The sequence below is a fragment of the Pseudorca crassidens genome, chromosome 8 (genome assembly GCF_039906515.1).
Source record: "Pseudorca crassidens isolate mPseCra1 chromosome 8, mPseCra1.hap1, whole genome shotgun sequence".
Lineage (NCBI taxonomy): Eukaryota > Metazoa > Chordata > Mammalia > Artiodactyla > Delphinidae > Pseudorca > Pseudorca crassidens.
Genome location: NC_090303.1, coordinates 14,522,182 through 14,540,123, shown reverse-complemented (window position 1 = coordinate 14,540,123; position 17,942 = coordinate 14,522,182). Strand labels below are relative to the sequence as shown.

General features: G+C 36.9%; 1 protein-coding gene and 1 pseudogene across 7 annotated transcripts in view; one reads left to right on the top strand and one right to left on the bottom strand.

Annotated features, from left to right (window-relative positions):
* SUGCT (succinyl-CoA:glutarate-CoA transferase) overlaps positions 1-17,942 on the top strand; it is a 681,818-nt gene that overhangs the window by 153,198 nt on the left and 510,678 nt on the right. The gene's annotated exons all lie outside the window — the stretch shown is intronic.
* LOC137228548 (transmembrane protein 258 pseudogene) lies at positions 10,226-10,586 on the bottom strand (annotated as a pseudogene).

Genomic DNA, 17,942 nt, shown 5'->3' with positions numbered 1-17,942 from the left:
TTTTTATCAATGTTGTTTTCAAATTGTGAGTTTTCAGTGGATCTCCAGTGATTTCATTTATTTTGGTTCATTTAGAATATACTTGGCAGAAAATCCTTAACATTTCTCTTCCAGTGTCCTTTATTCCAGTACTGTCCTTATTCTTCTTTTTAAAATGATTTCTAATATATAAAAATTAATGACTAAATAAATAAATAAATCCATTTAAATGGGGATCTAGGAAGAGTAACAGCTAATACTTTTCATGTCAACTTCTTTCTTATAAGTTATACATCGTTTAAAAAAATCTTTGCCTATCTGGTAGGTGAATCATACTCATTATTGTTTTATTTTCATTTGTCACCTTATTAGTGATTATGAATGTTTTTCTCACTTATTAAATAAGTAATGAATTACCTGTGTTCTTTGTTGTGGTGTGAGTCTTCTTATGAGCTTTTTGCAGGTTGACAATATCATGTCCATCTTACAGTTGTTGTAACTACTCTTTCCCAGTCTGTTTTAAAATTCTATTTAGGTTTGTAATGTACAAAATGTTATGTATAGATATTAAATTTGATAATTTTTCTTTTTTGACCTTTTTTATTTTTATGCTTAAAAAGTATTTTCCATCCTGAAATATGACAATAATTTATCTCTTTTGGTCAAATTTTTATGATTCCACATGAAAATATATATGTTTATTTACCCCCTTTTAAAAAGTAAACAAATTGTGTTACTGTTTCCTTGAATGGATTATTAGCTTTATTTTGGAATTCAGCATAATGTACTAATAATAGTGTGATTGTATTTTTTTCACTATCCTTCTGAGATTCTCCAAGCCTTTATAAGCATTATCTTGTTAATTCACATAACACCCTTTTGAGTTAGGTAATAACTGTGATCAGAGTTCCACATGCTGTTTTTAGAAAACCTCTTAATTTTGTTAACAAAACATTTGTAAGCAGTTTTTAATGACTAGCTGACATCACATTTAGAGTTTGGGATGAAAACGTAGTTCTATTTAATGGCAGCTTTGTCAACTCATCTTTTATTTTCTGTCTTTATTTATTTATTTATTTATTTATTTATTTATTTATTTATTTATTTGCGGTACGTGGGCTTCTCACTGTTGTGGCCTCTCCCGTTGCGGAGCACAGGCTCCGGATGCGCAGGCTCAGCGGCCATGGCTCACAGGCCCAACCGCTCCGCAGCATGTGGGATCTTCCCGGACCGGGGCACGAACCCGTGTCCCCTGCATCGGCAGGCGGACTCTCAACCACTACGCCACCAGGGAAGCCCTCTGTCTTTATTTTTTAAACCTATGAAAAATTTGCTACACTTGTACCTCTTTCAGAAATGACAGGGATTATGATTGAGGAAATGGAGATTTAAATTTTTATATTAGTGGTTCTCAGTCTTAGCTTCACATTGAAATCATCCAAGAAGCCTTTTTAAAATATTAATACTCAAGTTTCATGCCCAGAAATTATTATTTCATTGTTCTATGATGGGACTGGGTGTTGAGAGTTTTTAAAAAGTTCCCCAGGTGATTGTAATGTGCAGCCAGAGAAGAAAACCATTATTTGTCATCAGTGGTTTTCAAAGTGTAGTCTCTAGACTTGCTGCATCACCCGGCAACTTGTTAGAAATGTGAATTATCAGGCACCATCCCAGATCTATTGAATCAGAAACTCTGGGGATAGAGCCTAGCAATCTGTGTTTTGTGGGGGATTTACTGTTTTTTTTGTTGTTGTTGTTATGAGATAATTGTAGATTCACATGCACTTGGAAGAAATAACGCAGAGATCCAATTTCACTATTTTTACATGCACTTATGTGTATGTCTTTAGTTCTGCGCAATGTTACCACATATGTACTACCACCACAGTCAAGATACAAGAATCTATGGTTTCCCAAGCTGCCAGGTGATTCTGATGCAGCCAAGCCTTGGGAAACATTTTTAAAATGAAACCATAAGAACAGGAACAGATCATTTTTTCATAAGGATTCGTCTGAGTAGTCTAAGTATGCTAACAGACCAGCAACATAGGTCTCACCTGGGAGCTTGATGGACGTGCAGGGTCTCAGATCCCATCTCACACTTAGTGAATCAGTCTTCACTGTAATAAGATCCCTAGGTAATTTGTGTACACACTGAGCTTGAAGGATATCTAATGAATGGGTAAAAACAAAACAAAACAAACACAAACACAAACTCAAACAACAACAACAAAAAACCCATATCAGTTTTCTGAAATTGGGTTCAGATATTTATTCTTGTAGTAAATAACTCTTATAGTAAAGATAATTTCTCTTGTAGTAAAGATAAACTCAGTTTTTAAGCAAAACTGGTATCAGTTTTTCTGCTTTTATACCTTAGTCATTTCAAGATATATTTCGTTAGGGTTTTTTTTTTGATAGACTTGGATTTTTTGTTTTTGCCACATATGATATAAAATTTGATATTTTCTGTCAATTCGTCTTAATATTACAACATCTTAAGTACAAGAAATATAACTATCGTCAGCTTCATCAATATCAAACATGAATGCATCTGAATCCTTTTTTCCCCATCTCTTTTTTTCCACTTCAGTCACTAACTTCTGACAAAATTGGAGATACTAGGTTTGTCTCAGGCTCCTGTTGAAGCTCTTTTGGTGTCTATCACTATTTTCTGCTTTCATTTTTATATTTGTTTTGAGATCCTGAGAAAGAATTTTTAGAAAAAAGTGCCACACAGATGGAAAGATATACCATATTCATGGATCGGAAGAATTATTATTGTGAAAATAACAATACTACCCAAGGCAGTCTACAGATTCAGTGAAATCCCTATCAAAATATCAATAGCATTTTTCAAAGAACTAGAACAAATAATTTAAAGATTTGTATGGAAACAAAAAAGACCCCAAATAGCCAAAATAATCTTGAGAAAGAAAACAGAGCTGGAGGTATCATTCTTCCTGACTTCAGATTATATTACAAAGCTACAGTAACCAAAACAGTATGATACTGGCACAAAACCAAACACATATATCAATGGAACAGAATAGAGAGCCCAGAAATAAACCCACACAGTTATGGTCAATTAATCAAACAAAGGAAGCCAGAGTATACAATGGAGAAAAGACAGTCTCTTCAATAAGTCATGCTGGAAAAACTGGAAGCTACACATGGAGGAATGAAATTAGGACCTTTTCTCACATCATATACAAAAATAAACTCAAAATAGATTAAAGACCTAAATGTAAGACTGGAAACCATAAAACTTCTAGAAGAAAACGTAGGCAGAATACTCTGAGGTAAATCGTAGCAATATTTTTTTGGATCTGTTTCCTAAGGCAAAGGAAAGAAAAGCAAAAATAAGCAAATAGGACCTAACTAAACTTAAAAGTTTTTGCACAGTAAAGGAAACCTTTGACAAAACAAAAAGACGGCCTGCTGAATGGGAAAAAGATTTGCAAATGATGCAACCGACAAGGGATCAATCTCCAAAATATATAAACAGCTCATACAACTCAATATCCAAAAAATGAACAGCCCAATTAAAAATGGACAGAAGACCTGAATAGACATTTTCTCAAAGAAAACATACAGATGGCCAACAGGCACATGAAAAGATGCTCAACATCACTAATAATCAGAGAAATACAAATCAAAACTACCAGGAGATATCACCTCACACATGTCAGAATGGCAGGCACCAAAAAGACCACAAATTGCAAATGTTGGCAAGAATGTGGAGGAAAAGGAACCCTTGTACACTGTTGGTAGGAAGGTAAATTGGTGCAGCCACTGTGGAAAACAGTATGGAGGGTCCTCAAAAAAATAAAAATAGACTGTATGATCCAGCAATTCCACTCCTGGGTATATATCTGAAGAAAACAAAAGCACTAATATGAACATCCCAGTGTTCAGAACAGCGGTATTTACAATTGCTAAGATATGGAAGCAACCTAAGTATCCATCAGTAGATGAATGGATAAAGAAGATGTGTATATACACAATGGAATACTACTCTGTTATAAGATGTGTATATACACAATGGAATACTCTGTTATATAATACTACTCTGTTATAAGATGTGTATATACACAACTCTGTGAAATTTTACCATTTGCAATAACATGGATGGACTTGGAGGGCATTATGCTTGGTGAAATAAGTCAGGCAGAGAAAGAAAAATACCATATGTTATCACTTATATGTGGAATCTAAGAAATGAAATAAACTATTGAATATAACATAACATAAACCGACTCAAAGATATATAAAACAAAGTAGTGGTTACCAGTGGGGAGAAGAAAGGGGGAAGGGGAGGATAGGGGTAGGAAATTAAGGTACAAAGTACTATGTATAAAATGAATAAGTTACAAGGATATATTGTACAGCACAGGGAATATAGTCAATGTTTTATAATAACTATAAATGGAGTATAATGTTTAAAAATTGTGAATCACTCTGTTGTACACCTGAAACTTATTGTAAATCAGCTATACCTCAATTTTAAAAAAAACCTTCCACTTTGTACAACCACTGGGAACACCCTTCTAGTTACTAAATAAGATGCTGCCCAGTTCATGAATTGCCTAATAGAGCCGATTAGATCTTTAAAAAAGAAAAAAGAAAAAAAAGAAAAAGAGCTACATTGAGGAAAATAAATAAGACCAGGCTGGGTAGCTCTATTGATAGATATATTTCTTATTTTAGGACATTTTCCAGCTCTCTTCTGCCTTGATCCCTGTCAAAGAATAAATAAGGATATTTACAGTTTTTTCCTCTCATCCTTTCTCCATACTACATGTAAGGTGCCAGAGATTTATCAGTAAACAAGATATGATTCTGTTTCTTAAGGAGCTGACTGTCTATTGGGGATATGTAAAATCAATCACAATGTGATGAAGGAAGTGTGAGAAGAAAACCAACAAGGGAATACCCAGCTCATCCTGGGGAAAATGTTGTCAAATAGGGTTTCATAGAGGTGCATCTATTCAAACTGAATGCAGAAGGCTGAATAAGAATGCTCTAGGCAGATTTATCAATCAGAGGGTCAGCAAAAGACAAATTCAGCCGTGATACTTCAAATGGAGATACTACATACAACAGTGAGGCAGAGGGCAAAGAACAGATAAAGCGGTAGGAAAAGTGGGAGACCATTATCTCTCCATAGGGCCAAAGGGACAAGAAGGAAGTAGAGTTCTTGGAGCCCAGTGAGAGCTGAAACTGCAGAAGAGGCACTGCCTGGTTGACGCTGTAGTCGTGGAGACACCTGGCTACTTCCAGAGGTACAGTGCCTAAGCTATGAGGGAGCTGCGAAGAAATTCTGTGAACTCTTTCTCTTCCCATTGGTGCCTCCCATTGGCTAAACCTAATGAAAAGTCAGCTGGCAAGGGAACTGGGACTGCAGCCCATTGGCTCAGTGTCCAGAGCACCAAGCAGGGCAGAGCAGGCTGAGAAAGGATGGAGGTTGAAGGGTAAAGTAAAATAACTAGGAGATAAGGGAGAAATGTTAATTTCAGGGAGAAGGAACATTATGTACTGACGCACAGAAATGTAAAAGATGATTGGCAACTCTGGGGAATGACAAGGAGCACAGGAGGCAGAAATGAGAAAGGAGAGTAGAAGCAGGAGATTTATCCAGAAGCAGGCTGGATAAATATTAATAAATAGCTAAGACTTTTGGGGACAGGCACTTTGTTAAATACATAATTTATTCCATTCAATCCTCACGTGGTTAGGAAGTTGGCCATGCCACATAGCAGTTATGACTCTTGTCCACAAATGTAATTTTTTTTTACATTAACTCAGATTTGGCTCTGAACCTTTACCCCATCTTGGTAAATTGTATCTCAGTCATTATTTTGGTGCCTGCCTTCTCCTTTGAGTTCCATATAAATCCAGGAGATGAGCATGGTGCCCACATAAATGAGGAGGACCCTAATTTCCAGGCCACTAGATTCTGCTTAACTTCTCTTTGTTACTTGGAATCCCTGGATTTTCAACCATGAGTGGGACCCTGGAGTCTTTGTGGAGGCTGTGAGCCCCATTGAACCTCAGTAGGTTCTTTCTTCATCATTCCTAAAGTCACAATCTGTGTCAGAATCTTTTGGTAAGAGTCTTAGGAGGTATATTGTCTCTTGTTCCTCTTTTAGTCAAGGTTATACTTAGAGTTTTGAATTTATAGCAGTTATAATCTGTGACCATTTTTTATTTTTATACTTTTGTAACCTATTCTACTTTTGGAAAATATAAATAGTTACTGCTCCTTGGAGATTGTGGGGTGCTTTACCACTAACTCTCTTGAGCAAGGGTTGGCCAACTTTTTTGGTAAAAAGCAAATTCAGACTTTGGAGGTCAAGAGGTGAAGTTGAAGATGCTATGTAAGTACTTATACGATACGGGAAAAAACAAATTTCCGCAAGATTTTGATTAAAATAATACTAATTGAGAACAGTATTTTTGGTAATACAGATTTGCGAATGAGAAAAGTATAATTATTTTGGGGGGATAACATTTCACTTAATTGGGGTGCAAAGTTATTGTTCCCTGTCATCAGAATTGATTGTAAATGTTTATCGCTTAATGCTGACCTGTGATAAGAATTTACATATTTCATCTTTGAAGATGTCTTTTCACACAGTAAGGTGTTGCCGAATAGTGCTATCAATCCGCAAGCTTCTGATTTTAATTGAGCATATTCATTGCCTGGAAGGCATTTATAGAATTTATTAGATTTTTTTCTCCTGATGTTTTCCTTTTACATGTCATTATATTGCAGATTAATCACGTAGAATGGAAAGTTAGGTGGAAGCTCCTTAATTGCACAGTTAAAAGGATTTTGAAATATGGAAATTTCCTTTGCACTTGCATCGAAGTCTGAAAAACATTGCTGTAGTTTGAGCTCACAAAATATATCTGCTGTAAATTTGTGTGGGGATGAAATCTCACTATTTGTTTTAACCTTTGCCATCATGGGAAATATGTAAAGTAGCCCAACCTTACTTTTGATTCAAACAACATTAGTTTTCATTGAAATGACTTAACATTAATTGTCATTGAAATGACTTTACTGTTATAAAAATTTGGCATGTATGTGCTATTTTGCCTTGTAATTTTAGGTAGAATTCATTGAAAAAGATTATCAAGTCCACAGGAAAAGCTAATTTCCAAAGCTATTCAGTGGTCAATGGTAGTGGTTGGGGGTTGGGTTTTTTTTTTTTTTTTTTTTAATTCAGAAAAGACTCATTCCTGACCCTGAGCTTAAAAAAGTCACAGTAGAACTTTATACTGTTAAGCCATAGAATTGCTGTGTGGTAGAATGAGTCAGGCTATTCAGCTTCTATTTCTGAGAAAACTTCATAGGGCTAACAATGGTTAAGCTCACAGAGCAGATGAAGATTACTATTAACACTATTGGTTTAATGTCACATGAGAGATTCAAATATTTTCCTCAGTGAATAACCTCAGTGAATTCCTCATGAATAATACAGTGAATAACCATAGGCTTTAACCATACATTTTTACAAGCTCTGTAACTTTGTCCAGCCAAGTCTTTTTTTGCTCCACACATAATTTTTACCACCCTAAGTTGTAACACATCTTAGCAGATTCCACTTAAGTTGTATTGAATTATTATTTTTTTAATTCGTGTGAATATTCTTGTTTGTAGTTGTTTTGTGCAGCCTTTCATATAGGCTAATTTTTCAGTCACTTCAAAATTGGCATTGACTCCTGGTATAAAGAACAACTGAGCAGTACCCATGACATCTGTCATCTCACCAAAGCCAAGGGAAACCTCTCAAAATAATTTGTCTCAATTTTAAATTGACTATATTGATATTGCTCCCAGTGTCTTCAACTCTTTGAACAACTGTTCTTACCAAGACTAAACAAATTTATTTTCTGGACCCCTTGCTTCAGCTGCTGCAATCAAACATGACTTAAGTTACCATTGGTAAATGTCCTTCCTTGCTTGGCTAACAAGTGAACCACTTACAAACTCACTTTGGTTGCAGTCTCATTGTTATTTATTTATTTATTTTTTACTTCGGTGAAGAAATTCTGCTGTGATGAGATAGCCTGTTTTGACTTTGTAATATTTTCTGCCCACTGGATTTTCTGTGAGTTGGGAATACTGTGATGAATCTGGCATATATTGTATTCTTTTAGTATAGATAGAGTGTCATTGAATAATAAAGTGCTTTGTCATCTAATTCAGTAACAGCATGGTCCATCTTCCAGCGTGTGCTGAAAGTATGGCACACTTCTCTTGTTTTGGTATGATGGGTATGCACTGGTAATAAAAAAAATTATGGTAAGGTAATACATATGACATTTGAAATGCTGTTAAGTTATAACTGCATCACTGTGATTCATAGTACAACAAGCAGGTGTGCAAAGCAGTGAGAGTGAAAGAGCCACATGTGGCCTCTATCACAACCAATAAATTTTTTAATTTTATTTTTTTATTGAAGTATAGTTGATTTACAATGTTGTGTGAATTTCTGGTGTACAACAAAGTGATTCAGATATATATATATATATATGTATATGTATATATTCTTTTTCATTATGGCTTATTACAAGTTATTGAATATAGTTCCCTCTTCTATACAGTAGGACCTTGTTGTTTATGTATAGTAGTTTGTATATAGTAGTTTGTAGCTGTTAATCCCAAACTCCTAATTTATCCTTCTCCCACCCCCTTTCCCCGTTGGTAACCATAAATTTGTTTTGTATGTCTGTTTCTGTTTTGTAAATAAGTTCATTTGTATCATATTTTAGATTTCACATATAAGTGATATCATATGATATTTGTCTTTCTGTGTCTCACTGACTTCACTTAGTATGACAATCTCTAGGTCCATCCATGTTGCTGCAAATGGCATTATTTCATTCTTTTTCATGGCTGAGCAGTATTCCATTATATATATACCACATCTTCTCTATCCATTCATCTGTCAATGGACATTTAGACAACAACTAAACTTTTGTAGTGCAAAAGCAGACATAGATGTAATCAGATGACCATGTTCTAATAAAACTTATGTACACTGAAATTTGAGTTTCGTATAATTTTCATCTATTATGAAATATTTTTCTTTTGATTTTTAAAAACCATGTAAATATGTAAAGATAATTCTTCTCTGTGGTCCTATGAAAATGGGCAGCAGGCTGTATTTGGCCTTCAGGCCATTGTTTGCTGGCCCTTGCTACTGACAATCGCTGATCTATGATAATTAGTAAAATCTCAGAGACACCAAAAAATACAGATGTCTAGGTCCTGCCTTAGGACTTGGCATACAAAGTTAGGAAACCCTGGCTATCTTGTTTACCATTAAATCCTCAGCACATAGATGCTCAATAAGTATTTTTTTGAGTAAGTAGAAGACAATTTCTGGCATATAATAAGCCTATAAAGGTCTATTGGATGAATGAAAGATTTACTGTATATCTTACACAATATATGGGATCCTAAAGATAGTGAGATGAAAATGAATTGTTTAATCTTAGAGCCATTAAAATAGAGAGAGGCTAGCCTCGAGGAGCATGAACTGTTTAGTAGCTGGGAATCATTTTGGCCAGGTTACTAATTTATGTAATAATAACTGGAGAGCTAATATTATTTTGGTTAATTAAGGTGTGAGGGAGGTGTAGCAAATAAAACGATCTGCAGGCTATTTCAATAAGTTTCTTTACAGTTGGATTTCATAATTAAATTCCTTTAAAAGGTTATGTGGCGAAAATGAAAGAATTTTCAACAAGACAAGGTTTTCAAGCCAAAGAAGCTAGTAGCTAATTGCATTTTTCAGGAGGGTGAACTCAGTGTATTTTAGCTATTTTAATATGCTAGACTATTTAACCAGAGACCCCCCTCCCCAATTAATATGGACTTTCAGGAATCTGGTTTGCCTCTAAGATATGGTAAATGTAGGACATATGATTGTTAACCAGAGGTACTTTTTTTTTTTTTTTTTTTGTGGTATGCGGGCCTCTCACTGTTGTGGCCTCTCCCGTTGCGGAGCACAGAGCTCCGGACGCGCAGGCTCAGCGGTCATGGCTCACGGGCCCAGCCGCTCCACGGCATGTGGGATCTTCCTGGACCGGGGCACGAACCCGTGTCCCCTGCATCGGCAGGCGGACTCTCAACCACTGCACCACCAGGGAAGCCCCAGAGGTACATTTTATACTACATTTTCAAACTCATTTACATTGCACTCAAAGAACTCAGTAAGCTTTTTTTTTTTTTTTTTGGTCACAAATCTGCCTTTATTGTGAGCAGCAGGTGGGACACTTCCAGCATAGTAAAATAAATAATTTACAAAAGCAGGGATTCAGTGAAGCCGCCTGGTTGGGACCCTTGGGAGCTCATACATAGATGCCGACCCAGAGCAGCGGGAAGAGGACTCCAAAGCCCATGAAGAGTGAGGCCACCAAAGATTATGAGGAGCTCTCTGTAGATATCGCAAGTGTATTTGGTGGAGGTGACCTCATAAACCAAGAACCAGGCAGTGAAGAACATGCCAGTGGCCAACAACCACGGTCAGATGGGGGAAGACAGCCGGGTTCACTGGGCTGGTGTACCTGCTCAGGGCCTCAAACTCCATTTTGCTGGGCACAGGATCCTCAGTAAGCTTTTCAGCATCCTCTTTGGCATGGGGCTATGTTCCATGGATACACACTAATTTATCAACTCGGAGGCGTTTCTCACCCCAGCAGCCTTAACTTTGTGTTCTGTCACTTACTAGAGCAAGATTGGACATGAAATGGCAATATTAAGTACAAGTTTCATGTTCGGTTTATTTTTCTGCTATAAGGGTGGGATACTGGCTAACACATCCTAACCGTATTGTTGTAGTCTAGGTGCTTACCCTTCGCAAGCCTTGGTTTCTTCCTCTGAGAAGTTGTAAAATGATCTGCTTCAGAGCTTGATTGTGGAGATTAAATGAGACAATATGTGTCAGCTGCTGAGCACAGTGCTTACAGAATGGTAATGGTAGCTGTTATTTATATTAAATGACAGATTTCATACTGTAATATTTCTTAATTTAAGATGACTAGGTGACTGTTGACACTGCATAATACAAGCTTATTATGGACAGAGCGAAAGTAACTACTTACAAATGTTGGATGAATGAACTCCAGCCTTTTTTTTTTACATCTTTATTGGAGTATAATTGCTTTACAGTGTTGCGTTAGTCTCTGCTGCACCTAGGGGCAGAACTCCAGCCTTTTAATATCCACAGGATAGCGCGTGGGTCTGCTGTGCATGTGTGAGCAAGACTTCTTTTTAACAACTATTTTTCTTGAATCCTAACGTTGCTTGGAGAGGGTAAATGCAGATTTCACTAATAAGATTTGCGAGGACTACAAGGGCTATTATTCATTGTTTATTTCAACAAATACTGAGCACTTACAAGGTGCCAAGCATGGACAATCATGAAGAATAAGACATTGCCTCTGCCTCTGAGGCGCTCACTTGTAGCGGGGGAGACAATCAAGTTAGCGACTGATGCGGTAACAGAGTAATTGCGTGGTGACATGGCCATGAGTGGAAGGGGCACCTAACCTGGCTTTGGGAGACGAGAGAAGATTTCCCCGAAGAAAGAAATCTCTGCTGAAGCGAGGTGAATGAGTGATGAGGGGGATGGTTCTAGCAGCAGCAGGAGCAGTGAAAGCATGGCTTCTAAGGGCCTTGGAAACCATGTCGTGAAATGCAGACACTATCCTAAGGGTGGGAAGGAGCCTCTGAAAGGTTTTAAGTACACAAAAAACATTTGTGTTTAGAAATATGATTTTGGTAGTAGTGCGGAACAAGTAAAGACTGTGGGCAAGGAGACCAGTTCAGAGGGTGTTGCGGTACCCCAGGCAACAGAACACAGTGGCCATGGGGATGGAGAGAAAGCAAACAGATTCATTATCTATTAAAGGGTTAGAATTATATTACTTGGCCAATAACTGAGGGTGAGGATGTGAAAGATGGAGGATTAAATCCTGATTCCCAAGTTTTTTACTTTAGCTGCCAGTCATTCGGTGAGAGGAAGAGCAGGTTTTGTCTGGGGACATGGGAAAATGATGAATTCTTTTGCAGCCATATTGATTTTTTTCAGTGCTTACGACCTCTGAACTGAGACCCCCCCCCCACCCCCTGCCGCCAGATGTCTGCAGTTTTGGAAAGGCGTGCTAGCACGTGTTCCATTTCCCAGGAGGGAGTCTAATCAGTTTTTTGGGATACGAACAAAGTACAGGTTCTTCACCCCTCAAAAAAGAGAGAGAAAATCAGAAAAATCTAGAAAGAAATAATTTAAACTTCAACATATCTTAAAATTTTGTGTCGATTTAAAAAATAAAATTTTATTTTGTGGTTTAGTGGTTGTTTTATTTTGAATGACCAAGGTGGTGGGAACTAGAGATACAGATTTGTAAGTTATTGGAATAAACATGACAATTAAAATGACTGAGTGGATGAGATTATTGGGGGGGATGAACAGCAGGGGTTTTCTTTCCTGACTGCACATTGGAATCACTTGGAGAACTTTAAAAAAAAAAAAAAATCCTGATGCCTAAGAACTGTCCCCAGAAATTCTGACTGAATTGCTCTAGGATGACCTGGGGCAGTGTTTGAGCAGCACTGGCCTAGAGTGAGAAGAGATCCCAATAAAGAATATGGAGGGGGCTTCCCTGGTGGCGCAGTGGTTGAGAGTCCGCCTGCTGATGCAGGGGACACGGGTTCGTGCCCCGGTCCGGGAGGATCCCACATGCTGCGGAGCGGCTGGTCCCGTGAGCCCGTGAGCCATGGCCGCTGAACCTGCGCGTCTGGAGCTTGTGCTCCGCAACGGGAGAGGCCACAACAGTAAAAGGCCCGCGTACCGCAAAAAAAAAAAAAAAAAAAAAAAAAGATTTATACTGTGTATAAAAGACATATCATGTGGTTTAATTGTATGTCATAGCAATAATTATTACTAAACAGTTTCAGAGAATTCATAGGTGAAAATTACTACCAGTGAAGTCCAAAGGAGTAAAACTATGATAGTATAAATTCCTAGATGATGGGATTTAAAGTTAAATTAGGAAGCTACATTTTTTTTCCTTCTTATACTTTGTATGGAGAAGTTGAAGATTCTAGAGATATAGGTTTTCCACTTTGCTGTAATAGAATGATTTATATCAATTTTAGAGCAGTGAAAAGTAGCCCTAAAGCTTTATAGATTTTTTTTATCCCTGAAGAGCATTATGATATTTAAAAATTACTTTTAAGTTAATAATACCCTCATAATTTGAGGACACTCTTGTTTTTTTTTTTTTTTTTTCTTTTTTTGCAGTACGCGGGCCTCTCACTGTCGTGGCCTCTCCTGTTGCGGAGCACAGGCTCCGGACGTGCAGGCTCAGCGGCCATGGCTCACGGGCCCAGCCGCTCCGCGGCATGTGGGATCTGCCCGGGCCGGGGCACGAACCTGCGTCCCCTGCATCGGCAGGTGGACTCTCAACCACTGCACCACCAGGGAAGCCCTAGGACACTCATTTTGACATGTGAGAATTTTCAGTGGGAGAGTATGTACTCCTAAAGAAGGAATATAATACAGGGAAGTCCTTCAATTCAAATTAGGAAGATACTGAGGGCTTTATTCTGTCTATATATGTGTATTTCTGATTGTCCTTGATATTGGAAGTTGAGTGCAAGTTTATTTTTGTAAGTAACAGCGGAGATAAACAGGTGATTTATCTCTGATTGACTCATTCTGTTTGTGGCAAATTAATTTTGGAAAGTATTTCCAGGAGTTTTGACAAGATAACTCAGTTTTAATAGAAATGAGTCAATGACAGGAATAATAGAAATCTGTGAGGATGTTTCACATACTCCATAGATAAAAAGTATTTGCAAGTTGAATTATCATAAAGAGTTCATAAAGGTAGGTACAGAATAGCTATATTAATTTTTTCTTTTTATGTCTGCCATTATTGGCATATATAACTAGGACCCCATCTGTTATCTGGTCAAATACAAAGATGTTCTGGTTAATATTTTTTCATTTCTTATTTTTTTTGCTGTTAAGTTAGACTTGAAATTCTTAGTGAAGCAACAGAGTTACATGGCACCATACTTAGAGATGCGTATAAACCCATAAGGCAAAATACTAATAGTGCGTCAGGCACTTTGTTGGGCAAGTGCTCATATAGGACTGAGAAAAGAGGAATATTAATCTCGCCACTTTTTTTTTTTGAGTGAAAGCCACTTTCTGGGATGAAGATGAGGAAAATCAGCAATTATAATCTGAAGTAATATTTGTATGGTGCTTTTTACATGTATTTTCTGATCCAACCTTCAAAATGACCTTGTGAGGTAGGTGTTGTTATCTTCATTTTACAGATGAGAACATTGAGGTTCACAGATATTAATTACCTTAAATCATAGATGAGCAGATAGATTTATCCCAAATCTTCTGGCTCCATATTCTTTATTTCGTCTTTCCATCAAGTGGAGACAGAGGCAAAGTATTAATACAGATTGAGGAGATCATCACAATTTTAATGGGAGAAGTAGTACTTGAAAGCCTTAAAGGAAGGGCAAAATCTAGATCCGCAGAACCAGGGATGTCACAAACTGAAAGAGTGGTTCATGGACTGAATTCAGCCTGCAGATGAGTCTGGTGTGACAAGTCCGGTGTTTTTTTAAAAAGTCTGAATTAGAATGACTTAGTTGAACAAGCGTTTTCTAAACATATGGCTTTTGTTAAATAGATATTTTCTAGTGTACCATTTAAATTCCTTCCTTAAAAAGTTATATTCTTCTTCGAGTTATTTTCTTAGTGGTTATCCTGCTACAATGAATATTTTAGCTTATAAAAATCTAGTTCATGTTAATAGTAACTTAGTTTCAATATTATACAAAAACTTTGTTTCTACAACTCCATTCTCCCCCTTTTTTGATTCTTTTCCTTTTTTGTATTTATTTTATTAGGTTTTTGGGGTAGAGGTTTCATGACTCGCTTCTTTCTTTTTACTGTCTTCCCCTGAAATGATATAGAATTATTTACTTTAGTAAATGTCTATTAAATGAAAATGTTGGTTTTAGAAAAATGAGTGTGTAGCCTTTCTTTTCTGGCTTATAATTAGTTAGTAAGCCCCGTTACTTACTGTGATCACACCTCGTTTGTGCTACTGAAACAATGCTATCTGCATGAAAGATGTATTAATATCTATTCTCAGTAGGTGGAGTACAGTAGAATGCGTTGAGAAGAGTGAGAAATAGAATCCATTTTCTTTTACCTCTTTAGGTTCATTGAATCCTTTGCTTCTTCAAGAGTCAATTTGATTTTTATGATAGTATTGTGCTGCAGGTCTGTGTGCTCCTGAATGTGGTGGGCTGTAATATTAGTAGTAGTAGTTGTGGTAGTAATAGTAGTAGTAATAATAATATTAATAAGAAACTTTTGATAATATGTAAATTGTATTTTTAGCTCACTCTTGCAGGGATATTATAAGAGAGTTGTATTACTTAGGCTTTTTTGCCCAAGTCTTATAATACTTTGATCTTTTGTTCACACGGGTAAAATATTAAAATGTGATTATGAAACCTTTACAATTTTGTTTTTTAAAAGTCCAGTTCTTTTGAAAACCGGCTATAAAGCATTGCCATTTTTCTTTTGTAAAAAAAGAAAAAAACCCTATATTTGTTGACTGGTTGTTCAGAAAAAAATACAGAATTCAGTAATTTCCAAATCAGTGTGATGAGATTGTTTCTATGTCTTAGGAGACACCCTAAATCCATCCTAGCTAGTATGGATGTAATAAAACTTAATACATTCTCATGCACCCTGGAGCCCGCGCGCCACAGCTAGAGAGAGAAAACCCACATCCCACAACTAGAGGCAAGCTGCATGCCACAACGAAAGATCCCACACACCTCAACGAAGATCCCGCGTGCTGCAACTAAGACCCGACGCAGCCAAAAAAAACAAAACAAACTTTAATAAGGAATATATTGGCAAGTCCATATCATATCATCCCCCCATCTCTCCCACTGTACTAAAAATCCTAATCATTAAAAATCACAAACAAATGGACACACAAAAACCCCATCAAACCATATACCTTCATAACATCTGGAAAAATGTCAGTTTTGTTTAAGTAACCAAACAATGAGTGGTCTTTTTTCATGTCAGTCATTTGTGCTTATGTGTATTTTATATTTTTTTCATTGGAAAGTTATAGTATTTCATTTTATTTTTTAAAATTTTTGGCTGTGTGTTGGGTCTTCGTTGCTGCACGCAGGCTCTCTCTAGTTGCGGCGAGCGGGGGCTACTCTTAGTTGTGGTGCGTGGGCCTCTCATTGCAGTGGCCTCTCCTGCTGTGGAGCATGGGCTTCAGGTATGTGGGCTTCAGTAGTTGTGGCCCGTGCGCTCAGTAGTTGTGGCTCGTGGACTCTAGAGCACAGGCTCAGTAGTTGTGGTGCATGGGCTTAGTTGCTCCACAGAATGTGGGGTCTTCCTGGACCAGGGCTCGAACCCGTGTCCCCTGCATTGGCAGGCGGATTCTTAATCACTGCGCCACCAGGGAAGCCCTGGCCAGTTATTTTAGAAGGAGTCAGTGAACTTAACTTACCCATCCAACCCATCATGCCAAGTGCTGCTGACTGTGCAGAACCGGTGTAATTGTAGTTCCTACCATCGGGAAAGGGCGGGTGTCTGTATAACTCTAAAAATTTCTTGAATGTGATAATTAAGACATACAGTAATAATTTTTATTTAATAGTGTTGTTTTTATTTTTCAAAAAACACCTAAATTATTTGAAAAAATAAGCACTGCTCTTTAGTATATTTATTTTCCTATGTCTCTATATAACCTGTTTTAAGAGCATGTGGCTTTTCTGATAGAATGAATATGTTTTTCAGAATCTTGCATGATCTAGTGACTTTCAGAATTATGTTGTCAGGAATAGAATTTTCTTGTTTGTACGTTTATCCTTCACATGTTTATACATGTGATTAAAAAAGTGAAAACCTATTTTAAGGTGGAAGTGAGCTTGGCTCATACTGTGTCATCCCTTGAGGGAACATCACTCTCAAGGATTGGCACTCCACTTTGTTGGATAGGAAGAGGTCATGTGTCAGTCAGTTTCTCCTTTTTATGGAAAGGAATACCCCCCAAGTGTACAGAAAGGAGCACATGAAAGAAGATAGAAAGCTTTGGCTTTGTGTCTAAGGTCATACCTTTAACTCATAATTATCGTACTAACTATAATGGTTTGTGTGGAGTTAGAGAGGTATAAAATGTTACAGCTTGTTAAATCAGGTGTATTTGTGTTAATTCAAAAGTATTCATGGGATAAAGAAAAATAAACCAATAAGTTTCAAATGTTTATATCAAGGAAAGCATTTCAGATTTTATTTCCTACTGCTTGGATTAGTTTTATCATTAAGGTAAGTTTTAGACTTTCCTTATTCACATTGAAGATTTGCAGTGTTAAAAGATGTTGTCATTCCACCTAGATGGGTGGAATAGGGAGGGTGGGAGGGAGGGAGACGCAAGAGGGAAGAGATGTGGGGACATATGTATATGTATAGCTGATTCACTTTGTTTTAAAGCAGAAACTAACACACCATTGTGAACCAATTACACTCCAATAAAGATGTTAAAAAAAAGATGATGTCATTGATATTTTATTAATTCTTAAATCTTTTAAATTTCTGTTTGTGGTTTAAAAAATCAAATATTAAATTGTAGCTGTTTACAAAGAAACATTCTTGTTTTTCCTGCTCATATTAGGGGGCTTGCTTTCTACATCATAAAAAGAATCTCTAAATTGGTATTTTTACCTAACTAGTGATCCAGGAAAGCACACGGGATGAGTTGTTTTATAGATAAATTTCTTTTGAATAGAGAAAAAAGTACAGATAAAAATAAGAAAAAGCTGAAATAAAACAAAAGAGATTTCCCACTTAGAAATAAGCCTATCAGAGGGA